The 24,288-nt window shown below is 48.4% G+C and overlaps 1 long non-coding RNA gene across 1 annotated transcript in view; it reads left to right on the top strand.

Moving 5' to 3' along the window:
- LOC134928982 (uncharacterized) overlaps positions 1–23,128 on the top strand; it is a 67,789-nt gene extending 44,661 nt beyond the window's left edge. The window contains exon 2 of the long non-coding RNA XR_010178182.1: positions 22,635–23,128. This is a non-coding gene — a long non-coding RNA (uncharacterized LOC134928982). The remainder of the gene's footprint in view (positions 1–22,634) is intronic.
- Positions 23,129–24,288: the final 1,160 nt, after the last annotated feature.

The following is a 24,288-nucleotide window of genomic DNA, read 5'->3' as shown; positions in this document are numbered from 1 at the left end:
TACCATACTATCTCTTTAAATCGGGACACTCATGAATTACACAGGTTCTATGGTTGATTACAATTTTTTTCCCATTCTACAATGCAATCGCAATTGATTTGCGACCGCATTGCTGAGCGGCACTTTGCATACTGGGTGGTATTGCCCTGTGCTGGGTGGCTCCAATGCTGCAAGTATAGTGGTGCGGGCCAATACAGCGTACTGGTAGGAAATTCCCAGCCGGTATGCCACCTTGCAGACACCGGGTGTTGGAGAGAGAAGAGCGCAGCATGCGCCTGTCCTCTCCGGCCTGCCCATTCACTCCTAAATCCCCTGAGTCAGGCGGCGGCAGCGTGCACAGAAACACCGGTTCGTGAGCCAATCAGAGCTTGAGGACCGGCAGCCAATCAGGAGCCAACGCTGCTGGACCACGATCCCTGGTTGGCTCATGGACTGGCACCAGATCTAATATACAGGACGCCACAGGAGGACTCGGAGACCGGGCTGAGGGCAGGAGAGGGGCAGGAGGGGTGCGTGCCAGCCCCAGGCAGTAGCAACAATGGGGAGTTGCACTGCTGGGGCATAGCTGACACTCTGGGGGCATATCTGGCACTGTGCGGGCATGTGTATCTGGCAAAGTGGGAGCATATCTGGCACTGTGGGGGCATGTGTAGCTGGCAATGTGGAAGCATATCTGGCACTGTGGGGGCATGTGTATCTGGCAATGTGGGGGCATATCTGGCACTGTGGGGGCATATCTGGCACTGAAGGGGCATATCTGGCACTCTGGGGGCATATGTGTATCTGCCACTGTAGGGGCATATCTAGCACTGTGGGGGCACGTGTATCTGGCAATGTGGGGCCTATCTGGCACTCTGGGGGCATATATGGCACTGTGGGGGCATATCTAGCACTCTGGGGCATGTGTATCTGGTAAAGTGGGGACATATCTGGCAAAGTGGGGGCATATTTGTCACTGTGGAGGCATATCTGGCACTAAAGGGGCATATTTGTCACTCTGGGGACATATGTATATCTGGCACTCTGGGGGCATATCTAGCACTGTGAGGACATGTGTATCTGGCAAAGTGGGGGCATATCTGGACTGTTTGGGTATATATGGCACTGTGGGTGCATACCTGGCTCTGTGGGGGCATATCTGGCTCTGTGGGGGCATATTTGTATCTGGCACTGTGGGGGCATATCTGGCATATGTGTATCTGGCACTGTGGGGGCATATATGTATCTGGCACTGTGGGGGCATATGTGTATCTGGCATAGTGGGGGCATATCTGGCACTGTGGGGGCATATGTGTATCTGGCACTCTGGGGCAATGTGTATCTGGCACTGTAGGGTAATGTGTATCTGGCACTCTGCGGCAATGTGTATCTGGCACTGTGGGGGCATTTATGTCACTACTGGGGGCATTTGTGTATCTGGCACTGTGGGGCATTTGTGCATATGGAACCGTGGGGCATTTGTGCATCTAGCACCATGGGGAATTTGTGTATCTGGCACTGTAGGAGCATATCTGGTACGGTGGGGTCGTATCTGGCACTGTGGGGGCATATGTGTATCTGGCACTATTGGGGTTATATGTGTATCTGGCCCTCCATATGTGTATCACGCCCCCATTTTCATTGGCAATGCCCCATGTACACCCATTTTTTGGCGCAGTGAGCCTTTGGTGCGTGCACACTGTACCTACAGTATAAGACATTTTTTATCTTGCACCACTGGGCGGCTCCCAGCATGTGAGAGGAAGCAGTAGCAGATTCTGATATTTGGCAGAATCTGCTACTAAACCTGAATAAGGTCCTATGTTCCTACTAGATTTTTAGGCCTTCTCTCGTTAGAGATATTTAGTAGATTTACATTCAAAATGTAAACCTCAAAATTACAGCAGTTTTATTTGTACTGAATCTTTTTAAGGCAGAAGTTCTGCTGCATTTATTTTCATAGGCCTGGCCAGATCAGTAGAGCTGGGGCATTGTGGATTTTCATACCAAGGTCAACAACTCACAGGCCTGCCAAGAGTTTTATGCCTTTATTTGAATGCTTATTAATACTGTAGAAAAGAGAAACCAATAGATGTTGCACAAAACTATTTAATTTATCCATCTGGACTCAAGCATTGATTTCCTTTAAAACCTGGACTGTCATGTCGGAATTTAGGAAACTTGGGTATAACCCATGCTCAGATGCCTCCAAGCCATGCCCTTTTTCTGTCCGTCTACAAGCCTGCTGGCTGCTGAAAATAGGGACCATTGAAGACTATAACAGCTCACATGTGATTGATGGGGAATTACATAGGTTGATACTGTCTGTCAGGATCCATCACATGATCGGATCCCAGAATATGGTGTTCCTTAAATTGTAAATGTTATTTCTTGAACTGCATGTCATTCTCCTCTGCTAGGTTGTAAATACTGTGGACATAACTCCAGGGGGGCTAAGAGGTTATCACTCTGAGTGCATCTGACCAGGCCACAATGTCCTGAGGCCATAAATGTGTTTAGTAGGGACAAGATCAAAACCCCAGCAATAAACTGGGAAAAGAAGATATTTATGTTCAGCAACAGTGATCTCTTATCTTGTGCCAGACACAAATATTTGGAGGTAGGAAATTGCATCCTTCATTCTCAAACAAGCCAGACCCAGTTATATGAGAAAGCATATGATACCTTCCTTCCTGTTCAGCATTAAGCTAGTTAAAAAACACAAGGATGGGAGGAAGTGAGGGCAGCTGAGGGTATAACTATCCCTTTCCCTGTAATATGTGTTCATTTCTTGGGGAACATCGGCTATCATAGGCTGTGAATGTCCCGTACCTCTTCACATGTGAAATCCCCCCACACCAGAAACACCTAAAATCTTTTCAGTAAGTGTTAGGATTCTGTGATGTTATTCCTTTTTATTTTTCTTTGAGATTGTACCATACTCTGTGTGTATTCTTAAAATATTCCTAATAATCTTTGTACACTTTTTGCTCTGAAGTATTCTTGGAATTAAAATTTACATTCTAGTTCTGATTTTGTGTTTCTTAAGACCGAAAGCCTCGTGTGGCCCATGTTACCGATTTTTCTAAGAATTGCCGTGTGTTTGCAGGTAAAAGCAAAAGCGTACCTTGTGCGCAGCGCTAAATGAGACTTTTGCTGGTGGCGGCGAATGTGTTTGTATAACACTGTGTGTCCAAAGTGACCGACACATCACAGGCAGTGATTTTCAGATTGGCGTATCTGGAGAAATGAACAGCAGGTCCGTGACACTGTCTGAAAAATAAATCATGAAGAATGGACTGCTATACTCTGACAGGTACAGATGGAGACACACTAATCGTGGCTCCGTCTGTGCCTGGGCGCACCTGCCTAGACACGCCCATCTGAGACGCGCAAGCGCCCCATTCACTTTAATGAGAGCGTCTCTGTGCACTCCCGTAGCGGGGCTAGGCGCCAGATTGCCTAGTCCCGCCAGGAGAGCATGCCTGCGATGGAGGCTCCATCTGTATAAGTCAAGCTGACTTGTTGATTGTGGGACATTTTCTGGACTCTAATGCAGATAATTTTACAATACTAGTATGAATACTTATCTGATCTTCCTGCAGCAGTCTACCTCATTGTTTTTAGCCAAATAACAGAATTTCTACAACTTTGGATGGTGCTTATTAAAAGTCCTAAAACTCAAATAATAGTAAGGTGGAAACCTGTTCAACCTCCCTGTGGCTGGAGACCTTAGCAGCCACATAGTTAATAGTGGCCATAGCACGTAAGGGGTTAACTCTTAAAGTGCCCAGCACCATTTTAAGGACAATAGGCACTTGGCGCCACTGTTAACTGTACTTACGGCGCCAGGTGCGGACTGTTTAAAAATATATTTAATAATGTGTTATATGTTATATCACTACACAGTGTGCAGCTGGAGAATTATAGATTGCACGGTTATAGAACTGCATGGACAAAGCACTTATGAAAAAAGTACAAGGTATTTTGTTTCTAAAAGGCCTTGACAATTGTTCTTGAGACACTTTTGCATAGAAAGTCGTATGGTAATTGTCTTAGCTCCAGCAAGGAATAGGTGACAATTGGCAGGCTTTTGGTGGGCAAACATTTTCTTTGACATACAAACAAAGTTTTGGAAAGAAGACTGTGCTTTCAGCATCTCCTGTTGTGTGATAAGCCAAAACTGGGTTTGCATGGAGATGTGAATGAGACAGGAACATGTTAGATTGTGTTTTACGAATGCAAATTACAAGAACTTTGTGTGTGACAGGATGGAGGAAATTGCTTCATGCACTTATAGCCTTTTAAAATGTAATTTATTTATTTATTTATTTATATTTTGTAAGATATCCTGATTGGATGGAAAGGACTCAGGGGGGAACTACCCCCTGAGATGCATTGTGGTTTTACTGTATAAAAAGGTGGGCTGCGAGCTTCCAGGGGGGGTATTATACAATTTTCTTCTGGTGTAAACATCTGCTGTATTGCTGAAGTTATTTTCAGAATTACTTGGGCAAAGATCTTCTGCCTCAAGACGACCACATCATCTTGTGACCTGCAGGGCTAGGCGAAACCTAGCTCCGTTTTCCGGCTGTCCAGGGTGCAGCCAGCGTCTCCAAGCTCCGCCTCCAGCCAGCTACCGGGTAGAGGCCCAGTCAAGCGACTAATTGGGATTTGTCAACACCACACAGGTGTGATAAGGAGGCGTCTCGACGCATACACAGCAGAACCGTGGTTCCAGGTGCCACGGCTACGGGGAGTCTGGTGGTGACAGCATAGTATCTGCCCACTGCACAGTGGGTGGAGTCAGTAACAGGTGGTTACTGACGGTAAGCGGGAATCCCCTGTGTGGCTAGGTCCAGTGTGACCTAAATTTCCATTCTGTGACTTGGGACGGGACGCAAAGTGGTGAGGGCTCTCGTACGGGACCGCCCGGTCACACTCCCTATATGAATATTGGAGACATGACCAGTTTCAGTTACATGACCAGTTTCAATTACTGTGTCAGGCTTTGCTGGTACTGGTACCACATGAATACAGGAGCATTGAGGACATAAGTCAAGTCCCACTGCGCAATTGTCTGTTTTTAATAACTTCAGAGCTACAATGTGGGATTTGAAATGTTTGGTCAGATAGGAATTTCAAAGCATATGTATTTTCTTAATGAGAAGTAATATCACACTTTTCTGTTGGTCTGCCATAAAACAGATTAAAAATAAAACCTGACTGTACAGTCCCAAGATATCTGCTGCAGACTTGCAGGCCGGTGACATCAATGATTTTCTTGCTTGTAATCATATAATGACTCAGAGGAATAATAAGTAGAAGACTGGAACATTACTCACAGATGAGTTGTGTCACCTTATCAAAAAGAACCTGATATACTTGTGTAATACTCCCATGGTTATCATTTAAAAAGATCCCCTGTGTTTTTATTTTATATTAATTAATTACCACCACATTGTCAGTAAACCCCCACAGCTCATAGCAGAATATGGGCTGAACTTTTAATTACTCTTTCAGCTCTGGACGGGGAGTTTGGCACCACAAGGAAGCTTGTGTCTCTCCACTGGCCAGTAACAGCGTAGCCCAGGAAAATTGGCCCCTAACTATTGGGTCCCAGGGTAGACTGGCCAGGGGGAGGGTTGTTGCTGGGTCCCGATGGACCAGTGACTGGCGAGGATAGGGCCGGCCCAGGAGAGCCAGGACTAGGGGGGATTCAGGGGCAGATTTATTAAGCTTGGTGAATTGATAAAGTGGAAGGTGATAATGTTCCAGCCAGTCAGTTCCCAACTGTCATTTTTCAAACCCAGTACATAGCAATATATGGCAACACACGCATTTACACGGACATGCCACAGAGATGGATTCGACACCTATTTCATGCAGTACATAATTATAATAATATCAAGCGCCAGACATCATGATGATTTAAAATTATCTAATGAAGTAATGTCATGTATGTGTATTATTTGAACGAAACCAAATAGACCGGTCATGTTTACTATTGAAGCAACCAGATTGATGTGTAAATTCATTTGATACTTGTTGTGAAGTTGTGGGACATTGCAGCGGATAGTTATGATTAGATGTATGGAAGCTGGGATCACTTTTGTTAGAACAATGGATGTTCCGAATGGGACAGTGGACAGGAAACTCAGGCCAGCCCTTTGGACGTCTTCAAGGCTGAACCTGATCAGCATATACAAAGAGAATAGTGACTCATCATGAACCCCTCCCCCAGAAACTAGATAAACACACTGATCACACAGGAAGGTAGTTCCTGTTTTTGGTCTCAGAGTTGCTGTAAGGTCTGAGACGATGATGGAGTTATTGCCAGCTCAGTTCCTGTTTTGGTCTCAGCGTAAGATGGAGTCCCGGTATGATTTTACAGAAAGAGAGAGACATAAGCATTGAGGGGAATGGTATTGTATCGCTGGCCTGTAACTGCATGTAACTGTATGTAATTGTATGTAACTATGTTTTAACTGCTTACTGTGTGAGTTGTATTCATGTAACTATAGGTATACTGTACTTTGTAATATATATATTGAATCCATATCCTTTTAATAGCAAATATATACTTCAAGAGCTTTGGAACTCAGATAATGTGTGGGTGTATTGTTTTCTCTTATGGGATACAGTGTTCTTGCAATATATATTAGAGCGGGCATTTTAAATATTTGTGAGAAATCAATTTGGCATTCTTACCAGTTAGGAGAGGACTCGTCAGACTTGCCAGTGACATGGCATGCAGGACTATTGGCGTTCCTGTCTAAGGAGTAAATTGACACTGAGGGAGTTGGTGGTGTGGTTTGCAGGAGCTTGGGTACAAGAGGAAGAAGGGATTTAGTTGTCAGTGGACTGCTTCCGCTGTCAGGCAAAGTTTTTGAACTTGTCAATGACTTCTGATGAATGCGCTCCAGGTGACATATAAGGGAGGATGTTCCTAGGTGGTTAACGTCCTTACCCCTACTTATTACAGCTTGACAAAGGCAACACACGGCTTGACACCAGTTGTCCGCATTTCTGTTCAAATAATTCCACACCGAAGAGGTGATTTTTTTTGTATATTGACTAGGCATGTCAATGGCCTTATTTATCCCACAGACTACAGGTGTCTCCCCGGGTGCCTGACTTAAACAAACCACCTCTCCATCAGAATCCTCCTTGTCAATTTCCTCCTCAGTGCCAGCAACACCCATATCCTCATCCTGGTGTTCTTCAACAGTGACATCTTCAATTTGACTATCAGGAACTGGACTGTGGGTGCTCCTTCCAGCACTTGTAGGGGGCGTGCAAATGGTGGAAGGAGCCACCTTTTCCCGTCCAGTGTTGGGAAGATCAGGCATCGCAACCGACACAATTGGACTCTCCTTGGGGATTTGTGATTTAGAAGAACGCACAGTTCTTTGCTGGGCTTTTGCCAGCTTAACTCTTTTCATTTTTCTAGCGGGAGGATGAGTGCTTCCATCCTCATGTGAAGCTGAAGCACTAGCCATGAACATAGGACAGGGCCTCAGCCGTTCCTTGCCACTCTGTGTCGTAAATGGCATATTGGCAAGTTTACGCTTCTCTTCAGATGCTTTTAATTTAGATTTTTGGCTCATTTTACTGAACTTTTGTTTTTTGGATTTTACATGCTCTCTACTATGACATTGGGCATCGGCCTTGGCAGACGACGTTGATGGCATTTCATCATCTCTGCCATGACTAGTGGCAGCAGCTTCAGCACTAGGTGGAAGTGGATCTTGATCTATCCCTATTTTACCCTCCACATTTTTGTTCTCCATTTTTTAATGTGTGGAATTATATGACAGTAATATATCTGGATTAGACGGCAGTAATTTCTGGAATTAGATACCACTCGATAGATACCAGATACCACTGTGACTGGAATGATGATGACCTATGCACAGTGACAGGACACTACCACAGCACCCTACAGCAGCAAGATGCAGCACAAGACACTGGACTTTTAGTCACCACAATGCAGCACTGATACTGAGCACAGATATTTAGCATTGTTCAGGATAATAGAACTGACACTGGGCAGCGAGAACAGCAATGGACTACTGTACTGTACTACTATATACTGGTCAGTGGTCACCACAATGCAGCAATGATAATAATGAGCACAGATACTGAGCACTGTTCAGGATAATAGAACTGACACAGAGCAGCAAAATACAGCAATGGACTACTGTACTGTATTACCATATACTGGTCACCACAATGCAGCAATGATAATAATGAGCACAGATACTGAGCACTGTTCAGGATAATAGTACTGACACTGGACAGCAAAATACAACAATGGACTACTGTACTGTACTACTATATACTGGTCAGTGGTCACAACAGTGCAGCAATAATAATAATGAGCACAGATAATGAGCACTGTTCAGGATTATAGAACTGACACTGGGCAGCAAAATACAGCAATGAACTACTGTACTGTACTACTATATACTGGTCAGTGGTCACCACAGTGCAGCAATAATAATAATGAGCACAGATAATGAGCACTGTTCAGGATTATAGAACTGACACTGGGCAGCAAAATACAGCAATGAACTACTGTACTGTACTACTATATACTGGTCAGTGGTCACCACAATGCAGCAATGATAATAATGAGCACAGATACTGAGTACTGTTCAGGATAATAGTACTGACACTGGGCAGCGAGAACAGCACTGGGCTACTGTACTGTACTACTATATACTGGTCAGTGGTCACCACAATGCAGCAATGATAATAATGAGCACAGATACTGAGCACTGTTCAGGATAATAGAACTGACACGGGGCAGCAAAATACAGCAATGGACTACTGTACTGTAACACCATATACTGGTCACCACAATGCAGCAATGATAATAATGAACACAGATACTGAGCACTGTTCAGGATAATAGAACTGACACTGGGCAGCGAGAACAGCACTGGACTACTGTACTGTACTACTATATACTGGTCAGTGGTCACCACAATGCAGCAATGATAATAATGAGCACAGATACTGAGCACTGTTCAGGATAATAGAACTGACACTGGGCAGCAAAATACAGCAATGGACTACTGTACTGTACTACTATATACTGGTCAGTGGTCACCACAATGCAGCAATGATAATAATGAGCACATATACTGAGCACTGTTCAGGATAATTGAACTGACACTGGGCAGCAAAATACAGCAATGGACTACTGTACTGTACTACTATATACGGGTCAATGGTCACCACAATGCAGCAATGATAATAATGATCACAGATACTGAGCACTGTTCAGGATAATAGAACTGACACGGAGCAGCAAAATACAGCAATGGAATACTGTACTGTACTACTATATACTGGTGAGTGGTCACCACAATGCAGCAATGATAATAATGAGCACAGATACTGAGCACTGTTCAGGATAATAGAACTGACACTGGGCAGCAAAATACAGCAATGGACTACTGTATTGTACTACTATATACTGGTCAGTGGTCACCACAATGCAGCAATGATAATAATGAGCACAGATAATGAGCACTGTTCAGGATTATAGAACTGACACTGTGCAGCAAAATACAGCAATGGACTACTGTATTATACTACTATATACTGTTCAGTGATCACCACAATGCAGCAATAATAATAATGAACATAGATACTGAGCACTGTTCAGGATAATAGAACTGACACTGGGCAGCGAGAACAGCAATGGACTACTGTACTACTATATACTGGTCAGTGGTCACCACAATGCAGCAATGATAATAATGAGCACAGATACTGAGCACTGTTCAGGATAATAGAACTGACACTGGGCAGCAAAATACAGCAATGGACTACTGTACTGTACTACTATATACTGGTGAGTGGTCACCACAATGCAGCAATGATAATAATGAGCACAGATACTGAGCACTGTTCAGGATAATAGAACTGACACGGAGCAGCAAAATACAGCAATGGACTACTGTACTGTACTACTATATATATACTGGTCACCACAATGCAGCACTGATACTGAGCACTACTACTATATACTGATACTGAGCACTGTACTACTATATACTAGTCAGTGGTCACCACAATGCAGCAATGATAATAATGAGCACAGATACTGAGCACTGTTCAGGATAATAGAACTGACACGGAGCAGCAAAATACAGCAATGGACTACTGTACTGTAATACCATATACTGGTCACCACAATGCAGCAATGATAATAATGAGCACAGATACTGAGCACTGTTCAGGATAATAGTACTGACACTGGGCAGCAAAATACAGCAATGGACAACTGTACTGTACTACTATATACTGGTCAATGGTCACCACAATGCAGCAATGATAATAATGAGCACAGATACTGAGCACTGTTTAGGATAATAGAACTGACACTGGGCAGCACAATACAGCAATGGACTACTGTACTGTACTACTATATACTGGTGAGTGGTCACCACAATGCAGCAATGATAATAATGAGCACAGATACTGAGCACTGTTCAGGACAATAGAACTGACATGGAGCAGCAAAATACAGCAATGGACTACTGTACTGTACTACTATATATATACTGGTCACCACAATGCAGCACTGATACTGAGCACTACTACTATATACTGATACTGAGCACTGTACTACTATATACTAGTCAGTGGTCACCACAATGCAGCAATGATAATAATGAGCACAGATACTGAGCACTGTTCAGGATAATAGAACTGACACGGAGCAGCAAAATACAGCAATGGACTACTGTACTGTAATACCATATACTGGTCACCACAATGCAGCAATGATAATAATGAGCACAGATACTGAGCACTGTTCAGGATAATAGTACTGACACTGGGCAGCAAAATACAGCAATGGACAACTGTACTGTACTACTATATACTGGTCAATGGTCACCACAATGCAGCAATGATAATAATGAGCACAGATACTGAGCACTGTTTAGGATAATTGAACTGACACTGGGCAGCACAATACAGCAATGGACTACTGTACTGTACTACTATATACTGGTGAGTGGTCACCACAATGCAGCAATGATAATAATGAGCACAGATACTGAGCACTGTTCAGGACAATAGAACTGACATGGAGCAGCAAAATACAGCAATGGACTACTGTACTGTACTACTATATATATACTGGTCACCACAATGCAGCACTGATACTGAGCACAGATATTGAGCTGAGATTTAGCTGATATTGGGCTATTCAGGCAGAGAACGTAGCCACGTCCCCTCACTATCTCGACAATGCACGAGTGAAAATGGCGGTGACGCGCGGCTCTTTATATGGAATCCGAATCTCGCGACAATCTGACAGTGGGATGATGACGTTTTCCCCAGCTCGGGTTTTGCGTGTAAGGCGGGAAGAACCGAGGCTGCCTCGGACCCGTGTAAACCACGTGAAGTTCGGGGGGGTTCGGAACTCGACGAACCGAACCTGCTCATCTCTAATATATATATATATATTTTTTTTTTATATATATATATATATATATATATACTCCTTCCAAATATCCGGCACTCCCAGTGGTAGCACTAACCTGTTACTTGCCAGTGTGCTTTCCTAGGGGATGACAAACCCCATCCATTGGCATTCAAAACAGAGGTGTCACTCGACAGAGCTGTAACTAGATCTTTTGGTGCCCTGTACCACAAAGAGAATTGGCAACCCATCCCCACCCCCATTCTTACTTTGCAGTATTTTTACCACAGCTGCGTAGAACTTTTGCACAGTACTGTGTGTGTGTGTGTGTGTGTGTGTATATATATATATATATATATATATATATATACCGTATATACTCGAGTATAAGCCAACTTTTTCAGCACTTTTTTTTGTGCTGAAAAAGCCACCTCGGCTTATACTCGAGTCAGTGACAGGCAGAGGCAGAGCAGTGTGAAGGAGGGACACGAAGCGCACAGCGCGCGGCTCTCCTGTGTCCCTCCTGCATCTCCGGCGGCAGCAGCGGCGGTTCTATTACAGGAAGTACCCGTTCGTGACCTCTGATCACGAACCGGCACTTCCTTTAATAGACCTGCCGCGGCCGCCGAAGATGCAGGAGGGACACAGGAGAGGCGCGTGCTGTGCGCTTCGTGTCCCTCCAGAAGACAGCGCGGGATCGACGGAGGGGTAAGTAACAACACTGTGGGGCATACCTGGCACTTGGGGAGGGAGCATATCTGGCAGCATGAGGGGGTATATGTGGCAGCATGAGGGGACGTATCTGGCAGCATGAGGGGACATATCTGGCAGCATGAGGGGGCATATGTGGCATCATGAGGGGACATATCTGGCAGCATGAGGGGACATATCTGGCAGCATGAGGGGACATATCTGGCAGCATGAGGGGGCATATCTGGCAGCATGAGGGGGCATATCTGGCAGCATGAGGGGGCATATGTGGCATCATGAGGGGACATATCTGGCAGCATGAGGGGACGTATCTGGCAGCATGAGGGGGCGTATCTGGCAGCATGAGGGGGCATATGTGGCAGCATGAGGGGGCATATGTGGCAGCATGAGGGGCATATGTGGCAGCATGAGGGGCATATGTGGCAGCATGAGGGGCATATGTGGCAGCATGAGGGTCATATGTGGCAGCATGAGGGACATATGTGGCAGCATGAGGGCATATCTGGCACATCAGGCACTGTGGGGCATATCTGGCAGTGTGGGGGCATATCTGGCAGTGTGGGGGCATATCTGGCAGTGTGGGGGCATATCTGGCAGTGTGGGGGCATATCTGGCAGTATGAGGGCATATCTGGCAGTATGAGGGCATATCTGGCACTGAGGGCTGTGTACGGCTAGAGCTGCATTTCCCACCCTAGGCTTATACTCGAGTCAATAAGTTTTCCCAGGTTTTTGTGGTAGAATTAGGTGCCTCGGCTTATATTCGGGTCGACTTATACTCGAGTATATACGGTATGTGTATATATATATATAAAATAAGTATCATTGTAAGTATCTTATCTTGAAGGGATAAGCACTCTTAATAGTTTTTTGTACCCATCCAGTTTTTTACTTTTGGATACTGTGTGACCAGGCCCAGACTATGAAGCTTGTGACTGATTACCACTTTAGCAGGGGATCCCACACATGTTTCTCGCCTGTTTTCGAGGTTACTTATTTAAGGGAGGGGTGGAGCAATATATATTTTAAGTGTTCTTTTATTTTTAACATTGTAAAGGTACAGTATGCTCCACCTGTGTAGCCATGGGCGTAACTATAGTGGGTGGAAGGGGTGCCATTGCTATGGGGCCCAGAGGCTTAGGAGGGCCTGAACCCAGGTTATAAAGTTGCATACCAAATTCCAAGATGTGCCTGCTAAGCAGTTGGGTCTGGTCCATTGCCCAGGCTGAAATGTGCAACATTACATTTTCAGTGAGAAGAGTGTGTATTGGATGCTATAATGGTAAGGGGGCACTGTAATGTTGTGCCATAAGAACTGGAGGGCATTGTAATGTATAAAAATCTATTCTGCTCATTGTAATACCATAATGTTACATAAAAAGAACCAAGGCACTTTAATGGGGCACAATATAAAATGGAGGCACTATAGTATAGCATAAGATGAACTGCGGCACTGTAACATGGCATAATTCGAACTGGAGCATACTCTTATGTGGCAAAATCTGAACTGGGGGCACTGTAATTTAGCATAATATGAGCTGGGGACACTGTATATCATAATGAGAATTGGGGATACTGTGGCATAATGTGTTACTGGAAACACCACCACAGTGTGACATCATGTAAACTAGGGAACTATGATGGTTCAGAAAATGAACTATAGCACTTTATGGGGCATAAAATGAATAACTGCTATGGAGAGGTGTCTTCAATATGTTGCTATGGGGTCTGCAAAGTTCTGGTTATTCCTCTGTTTGTGGCATTTCTAAAGTTGACTCCAGATGACAACAGAAAGACCGCGTAGGGAGCATAATGCGACCACAGCGGCATAAACGCACCGTCCAGGGCCTCCGCAGCGCCGCTCGAGGCACCACATGGCCTGTGAGGGGTTAATGTTTTTCGGCTGGGAGGAACTCAGAGAGTGGGCCGGGGGGCCCATTGGCTGCAGCATGAGAGGGGGCTGGCCTGTCATGCATATAGGCAGCCGGCAGGATACTTCCTGCCTCTCTTCAGCCTTTTCGTTAGGACTGCAAGTATCACCCTCCTTACATTTAACTAATCGCCTTATTCTCTGCTCACATCTCATTATTCTTTTTACATTTCCCTTCCTCTGATATTTAACCCCCCTTTCTGCTTTTCCTATCCTTATAATCTTTCCAATTTTGCTGTCCTCACTTCTCTTAGTATTATCTCTTACTGTTATCTCAGCTCTCCTCCCCTCCAGGCCATGGCCGCTAGACGCCCCACCCGCTCCGCTGGCCTCCCCGCCCGGCTCATGGACGCGTCTGCTGTCCAGCCGGCACGGGGAAGAAAGGCTGCAGCGGCCGTACGGGAACCCCAGGGCGCGCGCGGCCGGGCTCAGCCGCCCGCCCGGGCTCCCCCGCGCGTGCGCTCTCCGTCCCCGCTGCTAGCCGCGGCGGGGAACGGAGCGCTGGGCGGACGAAGAGGTACGCGGCAAAGAGCCAGGGATGGTGTCCTGCCATCCCTGAGCTCGCCGCTCGCTACACGCGGCTGCCCTGATCACGTGGGGCCGGGACAGAGCTCCCGGCCCGCGGATCAGCAGCCGCATTCCAGCAATGAACACGCGGGAAGTGGTGGGCGGGAGGGGGGTCGTGCGGCTGCCAGACCTGCACAGGGCAGGCAGCGCGCGCGTGGCACAAGGAATACTGCCACTAGGGGGGCCCAGATGAGGCCTGTCCCCACTGTTCACCCCTCCCCCTCATCAAGTCAGGTCCAGCCCGCGCCGCCCCCCGATAGGGAGGGGCGTCGCCCCCGCCCCGCTACTGCACACCCTCCTCTACCTATCTCCGCTAGGGAGGGGCCCATACGTCGGGGGCGTTCTGCGTCCGCCCGCGGCGGCGTGCCCCACTGGGCCTCTCCTGCCGGGGGTGCCCCTGTGGCGCCCCTCCCCTCCAGGATACCGCGTCTGGCTCGAGGCGCTGCGGCCGCCGTCCACGGCCATGCGCCTCCGACGGGGGTTCCTCACCCCAGGGGGCGGCGTGCGCAGTCGGGGGGTGTCCGTTCCGCACCTCCTCGCGGCCAGTCATCTCCTGCTAATGTGGATACGGAGGGGTCACATGCCTACATTGCGCCTCCTCCTGCCAGTAGCGATGACTGTTCAGTTTCTCCTCCGGTGGCCAATTCGCGAGATCGGAGAAGATCGCGGCGGGAGCAATTGGCGCGGGATTTCTCCCAGCGGGACGGCGATACCGTGACGCCCGACAGTGAGGGATCATCGGGGTCCTTGCTCCCAACGGGGGGTTTACGATCCTCCCGTAGGGAGCGCGACCCACGTGGCGGCTCTGAATTTCCTACGCAGGCCACGGCAGTGGCACCCTTGGTGGACCCCACTGTTCTGTCCGCCATTTGTGCGGCTGTTGTGTCGGCAGTGGCGCCCTTGTTATCCCCCGTACCCGGGGGACTTGGGCGGTCCTCCACTTCTTTGGCGGATAGCATTGCGCAGGCTCTTGCCCCGCTTCTGTCCTCTGGCGCGACCGTTCCCCCGCCTGCCCCGCTCCCGGCTGCGGCAAACTCGGTGGAGGAGCGGGAAAACCATGTCTCTTTTGTCCCCCCAGCCGCGGACGTCAGGAGAGAAATGGAGTCTGTCGGCGCTTCCGCGAGTCGACCAGTGGCCGTCGAGACGGACGGTGTTCCCTCTCGTGCAGGTGAGTCTTCATCAGACCCCGACTGGTCCCGGGGAAGCGCGGTTACACCCCTTAGCGGCTTAGGATCGGTTTCTCACTCCGGCTCCTCTAGTGCTGGCGGCAGGGTGCGTAAGGTTTCTAGCAAGCGCAGCAGGCGCAGCCGCAGGCGTCGGTACACGGACTCTTCCCTTGCCTCCACGTCCTCGGAGGGCCTGTCCTCCTCTGATGGCGGACTGCACAGGGTTAAGCGCCGCAGACGACGCGAGCGTCGGTATTCAACCTCGTCCGCCTCCCAAGTCTCGGTGGAATCGGACACCGTGCACTGCGCTAATACGGCGGTGCAACGTGGTCTTAGGCCCCGGGTCCGGGATAGAATCCGCAAGGGCCAATATGTGAATATTTTCGCTCTCACTAGTGACGATAGAAAAGCCTTACTTTCCGCCAAGAAAAAGGGGCAGGGCAGCGAGGACGCTCTGCGCTCCTACCCGAATTGGGTACGCTGCATGTTGATATTTGCGGCATGTTACCTAGAGACCCGCCCGGACGAACATATGAACATAGTTCGATATCAATTCCTCATACATGTTCTGTACCACAAGTATAAAGGGTCGGCCTGGCGTCGTTATGATGAGGATTTTCGTCGAAAACAACACGGGCGGCAGATCTATAACTTCGGCAAGAAGGATGTGGAACTGTGCTCGGAACTGACCCAGGGTTCGGCCGGCGCTGAGGAGAGCGGCACAGCGAAGAGATGGGCTAAGCGTCCCACCCCTCTTTCTGCCGGCTTTCGCGGCGGTTCAGGGCGCGCGGGGCATGGAAAATGCTTCGCTTTTAATAATGCACAATGCGACTTAGGTAGCCGCTGTCGTTTTCGTCACTCCTGTATCCGATGTGGGGGGGGCCACGGGATTAAGGACTGTTCCAGTCCTGGGGTCGGAGGTGCGTCCGGTCCTCAGACCCGGCAGAGCCGCGCGCCCGCGGCCTCTGGCGTTGGCCACAGCCCCCACCCCAATTAGGCTTCGGGCACTCCTTCCCTGGCTGCGACGGTACCCGCGCCCGGCTGACGCCCATTTCCTACACTCGGGATTCGCGTCGGGCTTCCCTTTACCTATACATGGGCGTGTGGGCCCCGGGACGGGCACGAACCTGCGCTCGGCCAGGGAATTTCCGGAAGTGCTCCGCCAGAAGGTCGAGGCCGAGGTGTCGCTAGGTAGGATGGTGGGCCCTTTCCGGGAACCCCCCTTGCCGGACCTCGTATTGTCCCCCGTTGGCATAGTTCCCAAAAAGACCATGGGAAAATTTCGCCTTATCCAGCATCTGTCCTGCCCTCCAGGGTCGTCGGTTAATGATGCCATCCCTCCGGATCAGTGTAGGGTTGTTTATCTATCCTTTGACTCAGCCATCGACACCATCCGGTCCTTTGGTCCTGGGGCAATGATGTGTAAATTGGACATCCAGTCAGCGTTCCGCCTCCTCCCGCTGCACCCGTCCGCCTTTCGGTTTATGGGTTTTAAGCTGGACGATGGTTTTTACATCGATCGGTGCCTCCCTATGGGGTGTTCCATCTCTTGCGCCTACTTTGAGCGTTTCAGTTCTTTCCTCCACTGGTGTCTCCAGCAGGAGACGGGCGAACGGGGCATTTCGCACTACTTAGACGATTTCCTTTTTATCGGCCCTTCAGATTCGGATCGCTGCCTCCTTTTGCTGCAGGGGGCTCTCGCCCTCTTCGCGCACTTTGGTGTTCCGGTGGCACCCGAGAAGACGGAGGGTCCCTCCGCCTCCTTGGTTTACCTCGGGATTCAGATTGATACGGTCGGTGGTTTGTGTATGCTCCCCGCGGACAAGGTGTTGCGTTTGCACGATGGTATCCTATATGCGCTGGCGGCGGGCAAGTTCACGCTCAAACAGGCTCAATCCTTATTGGGCCTGTTTAACTTTGCTTGCAAGGTGATACCCATGGGTAGAGTCTTCTGTAGAAAATTGGAACGGGCTACCGTGGGGGTTAGACGCCCACATCATTTTCTTCGATTGTCTCTTGAAATCCGAAGGGATTTGCGCATTTGGGACGAATTTCTAGTTCGTTTCAACGGCATCTGTATTTGGCAGGAGGCGGCTGTGTCTAGCCCAGCCCTGGAGCTTTTCACGGACGCCTCTGGCGGTTACGGGTTCGGAGCTTATTTTGCAGGCCGTTGGTGCGTGCGTCCCTGGCCTCGGGCCTGGCTTAGCGGGGGCCTTACGTCAAATATGCTGTTGCTGGAAATATTTCCCATTTTAGTCGCTCTGGAATTGTGGTGCGCGGCCCTGCGGAACAAACAGGTTATCTTCTGGTGCGACAATTTGGGCGTGGTCTTTGCCATAAACCGGCAAAAATCCACGTCCTTGCCGGTTCTGCGGGTCCTTGCACAGATAGTCTTGCTCTGCTTGGTGAACAACATTACGTTGCGAGCAAAACATGTCCCTGGCGTGCGTAACGAAATTGCGGATGCCCTGTCGCGCGGCGATTGGCAGCGGTTTCGGCGCTTGGCTCCTGCAGCGCTACTCCATGGGGAATTATGTCCTGCTTATGTGTGGCAGGTCATCCACCCGGATTGGAGGAGTTAGCACACAGATCGTTGGCCCCTGCTACGTTTGCGGCCTATCGTGCCGCCTGGGAACGGTGGAGTCGCTTCCTCCTGGAGCGAGGCCAGAGTGGTAAGACCTCTCACACTTTACTCTTAGAATATATCTGGATGCTGTACTCCGACGGGATTTCGCGGGCGTCTGTTAACAGGATTCTGGCGGGTATATCATATTTTCTGCAGCTGCGGGGGGAAGCGGATTTTACGAAGTCCTTTTTCCTCCGGCGGGTGTTGAAAGGTTGGGCACGGGCGTACCCGCCCCTCCCAGATACTCGTCTGCCGATCACTGGGGCTTTGCTGCGGCGGATTTTGGGATCCCTCCGGAGTATTTGCTCCTCGGGATACGAAGTTCGCCTCTTCATGGCGGCCTTTACGATGGCCTTCCACGGCGCGTTCAGGGTGGGCGAGCTGGTGGCCGTCTCTCGGACTTCTGCCTCGCCCATGCTGGCGGCCCACGTCGTCATACGTCCCGACGGTTTGTGGTGCAGGATTCAGCGCTCCAAGACTGACGTAGCCGGCAGGGGGCAGTGGGTTCGAATGGGCCGGGCCAGTTCGCGGGGCATTTGTCCGGTTTCCGCGGCCCTGGCTTATTCGTCCCTTCGGCCTCCAACGCCCACTGGGTGGCTCGTCCATAGCGATGGGTCCCGGTTGACCAGATATCAATTCCGGTCGGTTTTGGGGCGTTGTATCTTGTACCTGGGTCTATCTCCGGCCGACTATGGGACTCACTCTTTCCGCATCGGCGCGGCTTCAGCAGCTGCTGCGGCGGGTTGGTCCGAAGTCGAAGTCCGGGCACTGGGTAGGTGGAGGTCTGGTGCAGTCAGACGCTATATCAGGCCTTTTCCTCCCAGTGCACCCATTTGAGGACTAGCCGCTCGTCGCAACTGCATTTTGCGGTTGTGGGGGCCTTGAGGAATTTTTGTTTTATCGTTGGTTTTACTACGGCTTTTGCCGGCTAACGAAGTTTCGTTTTTGCCTCAAGTCAAATTGGGTGGCCCAACCCCCCCCCCCCCCTTTCCACTCCCCGTTAGGGACGTAGATAGGTTCCCCATTTAGCAATGCCGTATTTTATGTAATTTCTGACCTTCATTACACCCTTCTTTTACAGGACGGCGGTTAGATCCGCACTTTATATGGTTCGTGGGCCATTCATACATCTATTGGCTGTCCGTGTCGGCTCTGGCCTACGACACAACCCGTTTTCCTGAACTGCGGGCCGTGCGCTGGTTGGGGCGTAGAGGCCTCCGCTGGGACGGCCTGCGGGACTGGCTTAGGGCGGGAGTTGGCCGTTTTGGGTATCCGCTGTTCTTGGTGGTACATCTCGGGGGCAATGATTTGGTACACCGCACGGGCCTTGACATTCGCCTCGTGATCCGGCGCCAGCTGCTGGCACTTATGGCTGAGTGGCCGTTTTGCCTGATCCTCTGGTCGGACATGGTCCCCCGGCGATCTTGGCGTGGAGCCTTTAACCCGGGGGCGATTGACTTGGTTCGGAGACGGGTCAATTCGGTGGTCGGTAGTGCTGTCCTCCAGCATGGTGGCCTGGTCGTGCCGCACAGTGGTATCTCTTTCCTGGATCCGACTCTATACCGGTCTGACGGGGTGCATTTGTCGCCAGCTGGCATGGCGATCTTCTGGGATGACTTTATGCACGTCCTTCGGTCCCCTTCGGTAGTTGTTTAGGTAACATTAGTTAAGGTTTAGTCGTTCATTAGTGTCTAGTTAGTTTTGTCGTTTGTTTTAGCCCCTCCTATAGTTAGTTGTTAGTTCGGTGGCGGCGGCAGGTTGGTAACCTGGCAGTTGGCCGGTTTATGAACGGTTATTTAATTTTTAACCATGACTTCAAGGTGAGAAGTTGGGGTGTGTTTTAGAAACATTTTCTTAGTCGTTTGAATTAGTTTCCGGGCATCACTTTACCAAGTGGAGCCCATTAATTGGTAAAAACATATGTGGATGGCGGGGCTGGTGGCCCGAATTTTTTACCTCATAGGGGCGGAGCGTACCTCCGTCCCTACAACTGTTGGTGGGCAGGGGTAGTGGCAGAAGGTCGACCCCTGTCCTTGGATTTTTGAATTTTTAATGTCCAGGATGCAGGCAGGAGGCCGATCCCGGAACATTGGGGGCAGAAGGCTCCCTCACACATATGTTTTTATTGCTTACTTTTTATGTATTACAATGTTTTTTCACCCATGTTACTTTATTATGTTAACCGTTCTTCTCCCCGCCACCTTAGTTAGAGAGGGAAGTCTACATTTTAGTTTTAGCATTTAATAGGCCTTCCTCTCAGTCAGAAAATAAAAGCTGACCCCTTTCACGCCAATTACAGTTGTGGTGTTTTTATTTCATAGAATAAGTGTGCTTGAGTGGTAAGTGGATGCATCTGACGTGTGGGGTTTAAGACCGCGTAGGGAGCATAATGCGACCACAGCGGCATAAACGCACCGTCCAGGGCCTCCGCAGCGCCGCTCGAGGCACCACATGGCCTGTGAGGGGTTAATGTTTTTCGGCTGGGAGGAACTCAGAGAGTGGGCCGGGGGGCCCATTGGCTGCAGCATGAGAGGGGGCTGGCCTGTCATGCATATAGGCAGCCGGCAGGATACTTCCTGCCTCTCTTCAGCCTTTTCGTTACCCACCCTCCCTCCCTGGGGACTTGTTTTTCTGCTTTGCAGCTGTGTTCATTGTGTCGGCTTTGGGTGGCCGCTTTATGAACGGTTACTTAATTTTTAACCATGACTTCAAGGTGAGAAGTTGGGGTGTGTTTTAGAAACATTTTCTTAGTCGTTTGAATTAGTTTCCGGGCATCACTTTACCAAGTGGAGCCCATTAATTGGTAAAAACATATGTGGATGGCGGGGCTGGTGGCCCGAATTTTTTACCTCATAGGGGCGGAGCGTACCTCCGTCCCTACAACTGTTGGTGGGCAGGGGTAGTGGCAGAAGGTCGACCCCTGTCCTTGGATTTTTGAATTTTTAATGTCCAGGATGCAGGCAGGAGGCCGATCCCGGAACATTGGGGGCAGAAGGCTCCCTCACACATATGTTTTTATTGCTTACTTTTTATGTATTACAATGTTTTTTCACCCATGTTACTTTATTATGTTAACCGTTCTTCTCCCCGCCACCTTAGTTAGAGAGGGAAGTCTACATTTTAGTTTTAGCATTTAATAGGCCTTCCTCTCAGTCAGAAAATAAAAGCTAACCCCTTTCACGCCAATTACAGTTGTGGTGTTTTTATTTCATAGAATAAGTGTGCTTGAGTGGTAAGTGGATGCATCTGACGTGTGGGGTTTAGGAAGTCTCCATAAGTGTAATTTACGTGTAAGTATAGATTTGGGTATAAGCTTTGGAGCACGCACAGGGCATCAATCTGCATTTTTATAGGGAGCAAGTGGACTTATATTGAGCCAAATTGTGTTCATACAGTATGAGAGACTATTGTGTAAAACACATATGTATGTATATCACTACTTGGTAACAAATCGTCACTAAAAGAAATGTCTTTTCCTATAATCACGAGCTCCCTGGCCAACACACCCTGTACAATATACATTAAGTGTTATGCTTTTCTTTCCTAAGTGCAACAAAATTGATTTTCATAATGGTATCAAAAGTACTAGTTGTGTATATTGCAAAAGGAAGGAGCAAAGAGAGCTTCAGCCCTCGGGGAACTGGACTTCTTTCATCTTTTTACTTTATTTCATTATGATGTTGTGAACAGTAAAAGGCTGAAAGAGCTATGCATCCGCTTCTTCGTAGGGGCTGGGCTCACAGTCCAAGTGCCAATGGATATGGAAATAAAATTAACCATTTATGGCATGGGACACAAGAAAGTGCAATGGTGCCCACACACGGCAAGATTTTTGAAACAATGTAGGCGTTTCCGACCAATCGTAATGACACATTTTTTTAAAACGGTCCGTGTGTGAGCATGTCAACAACGCGATGTGCGCAACTGCGGGTAGTTTGTCGCCTCCTCAGATCTCTTGAACATGCAGAAGGATCTGAGGAGGTGACGAACAATACCCTGCTGCCAAATGCAGCAATGCCACCACCCCCCTCCCCGCCGTCGCTCATCATTGCCGGCAGTATCCTACTATTTACTGTTTATGTAGCTTTCATAAAAAATATTTAGATACTGTAGTAGGGAATATTTAGGTAATATATATTTTAGTAAGATATTTTTACTTGCAAAGTTGATGAATTTTTTTCAACAATTTTTATCTCCACTCTTGCAGGGTTGGACTGGCCCACATGGGTACGGGGGAAAGCACTGGTGGGCCCCACTGCCTGGGGGCCCACCTCCTGCTCTAAGGATCAGGTTCCAGACTGCACCTGAATTATATATTATACATATGTTACCTTATACTGGACTATGGTGTATTTTCTACAGTGCATTGCTGTTATTAATCTGGTACATTATCATGCATACAGCAGCTGAATTTAATGAAGAGGCCCAGATGTTGCACTCTCTAATGGTTAATGAAACCAATGTGGTGGCAGGCCACACCCCCTCTGCAGACTGGACACCCCCCCACCACTGCATTCTCCCGATGGGCCCTACATGCCCCTGTCCGACACTGCACTCTTGTGACTATAGACCAGATTTGTTTCTGCTTTCAGATGAGCTAAAGTTTTTATGATTATTTTCAAACAACTTGTTCATACCTAAGAGCTTATATTAAAGAAATACACAAATAGTTCAAGAAAATAAAAGTAAACATAGAACAAATGGCTTTGAGTGTGTATAATACACAGTTTTGTGGTGAAATGTTAAAGCTCTACTGAAGATTTGAGATAAAAACAGTTTACATTTTTCACATATTATTACATTTGTTTATTTTTACCCAACTGAGGCCCATGTGATTTATGAAGTATTTCCCCAATGTATAGCTATGAATTATGTATGAATAGATATATGCATAGATGTGGCTGTGCTAAATGCTCACCCAACATATTCTACTTTACAGTTTTCTTGTCAAACCAGATTGTATTATTCCATCAATGGGAACGAGCCATATTGGTCCTGAGATGAGAAACTTACAAACACAAACCATGAACCATGATACAGCCACCACTTTTTTTGCTATTGTGTCATCAAAGTATCCAATAAACATATTAATAAAAAGTGGAACTGCAGCATACTTGGCATGGTATGCAGTTAACATACCACCGCACGGGATCTTGGATATCACAATGCTGACACCGGCATCGCGGACAGCAGTACAATGCCGGCGCCGGGTTGCCCGCGCCACAGGCTTTTCTCCCTCTATGGGTGTCCGCAACACCCATAGAGGAAGAATATTACCTGTGGCGAGCGCAGCAAGCCACCGTGCCCGCAGCGTGGTGAGTGCAGAGAACCCACACGTGGCTTACTAGCGCTCGCCACTCTGCCGGCATCCTGGTGGCTGGGATGCTGGCGTCGGTATAATGATGGCTGGCATCTCATACCGATCCCCTTGGTATGGGTGCAGGGTCTTATTATCCTAGTTATCCATAAGGCTGACTAGGCTAAAGCCTAAGGGCCCTGCAGAGACTAAGGGCTTGTCCAAATTTTTGGCTGAGGCACTGCTACACGCACCCTAGAGCGCCAATGGTTAAGGGCACTTTTCACTATATGGAGTAGCAAGGCACACTCATAGGGGGTAATTCAGAGTTGATCGCAGCAGCAAATGTGTTAGCAGTTGGGCAAAACCATGTGCACTGCAAGGGGGACAGATGTAACATGTGCAGAGAGAATTAGATTTGGGTGGGGTGTGTTCAATCTGAAATCTAAATTGCTGTGTAAAAATAAAGCAGCCAGTATTTACCCTGCACAGAAACAAAATAACCCACCCAAATCTAACTCTCTCTGCACATGGTATATCTGTCCCCCCTGCAGTGTACATGGTT

Source organism: Pseudophryne corroboree, chromosome 5 (genome assembly GCF_028390025.1).
Source record: "Pseudophryne corroboree isolate aPseCor3 chromosome 5, aPseCor3.hap2, whole genome shotgun sequence".
Classification (NCBI taxonomy): Eukaryota; Metazoa; Chordata; class Amphibia; order Anura; family Myobatrachidae; genus Pseudophryne; species Pseudophryne corroboree.
This window is presented reverse-complemented; position numbering and strand designations above follow the sequence as displayed.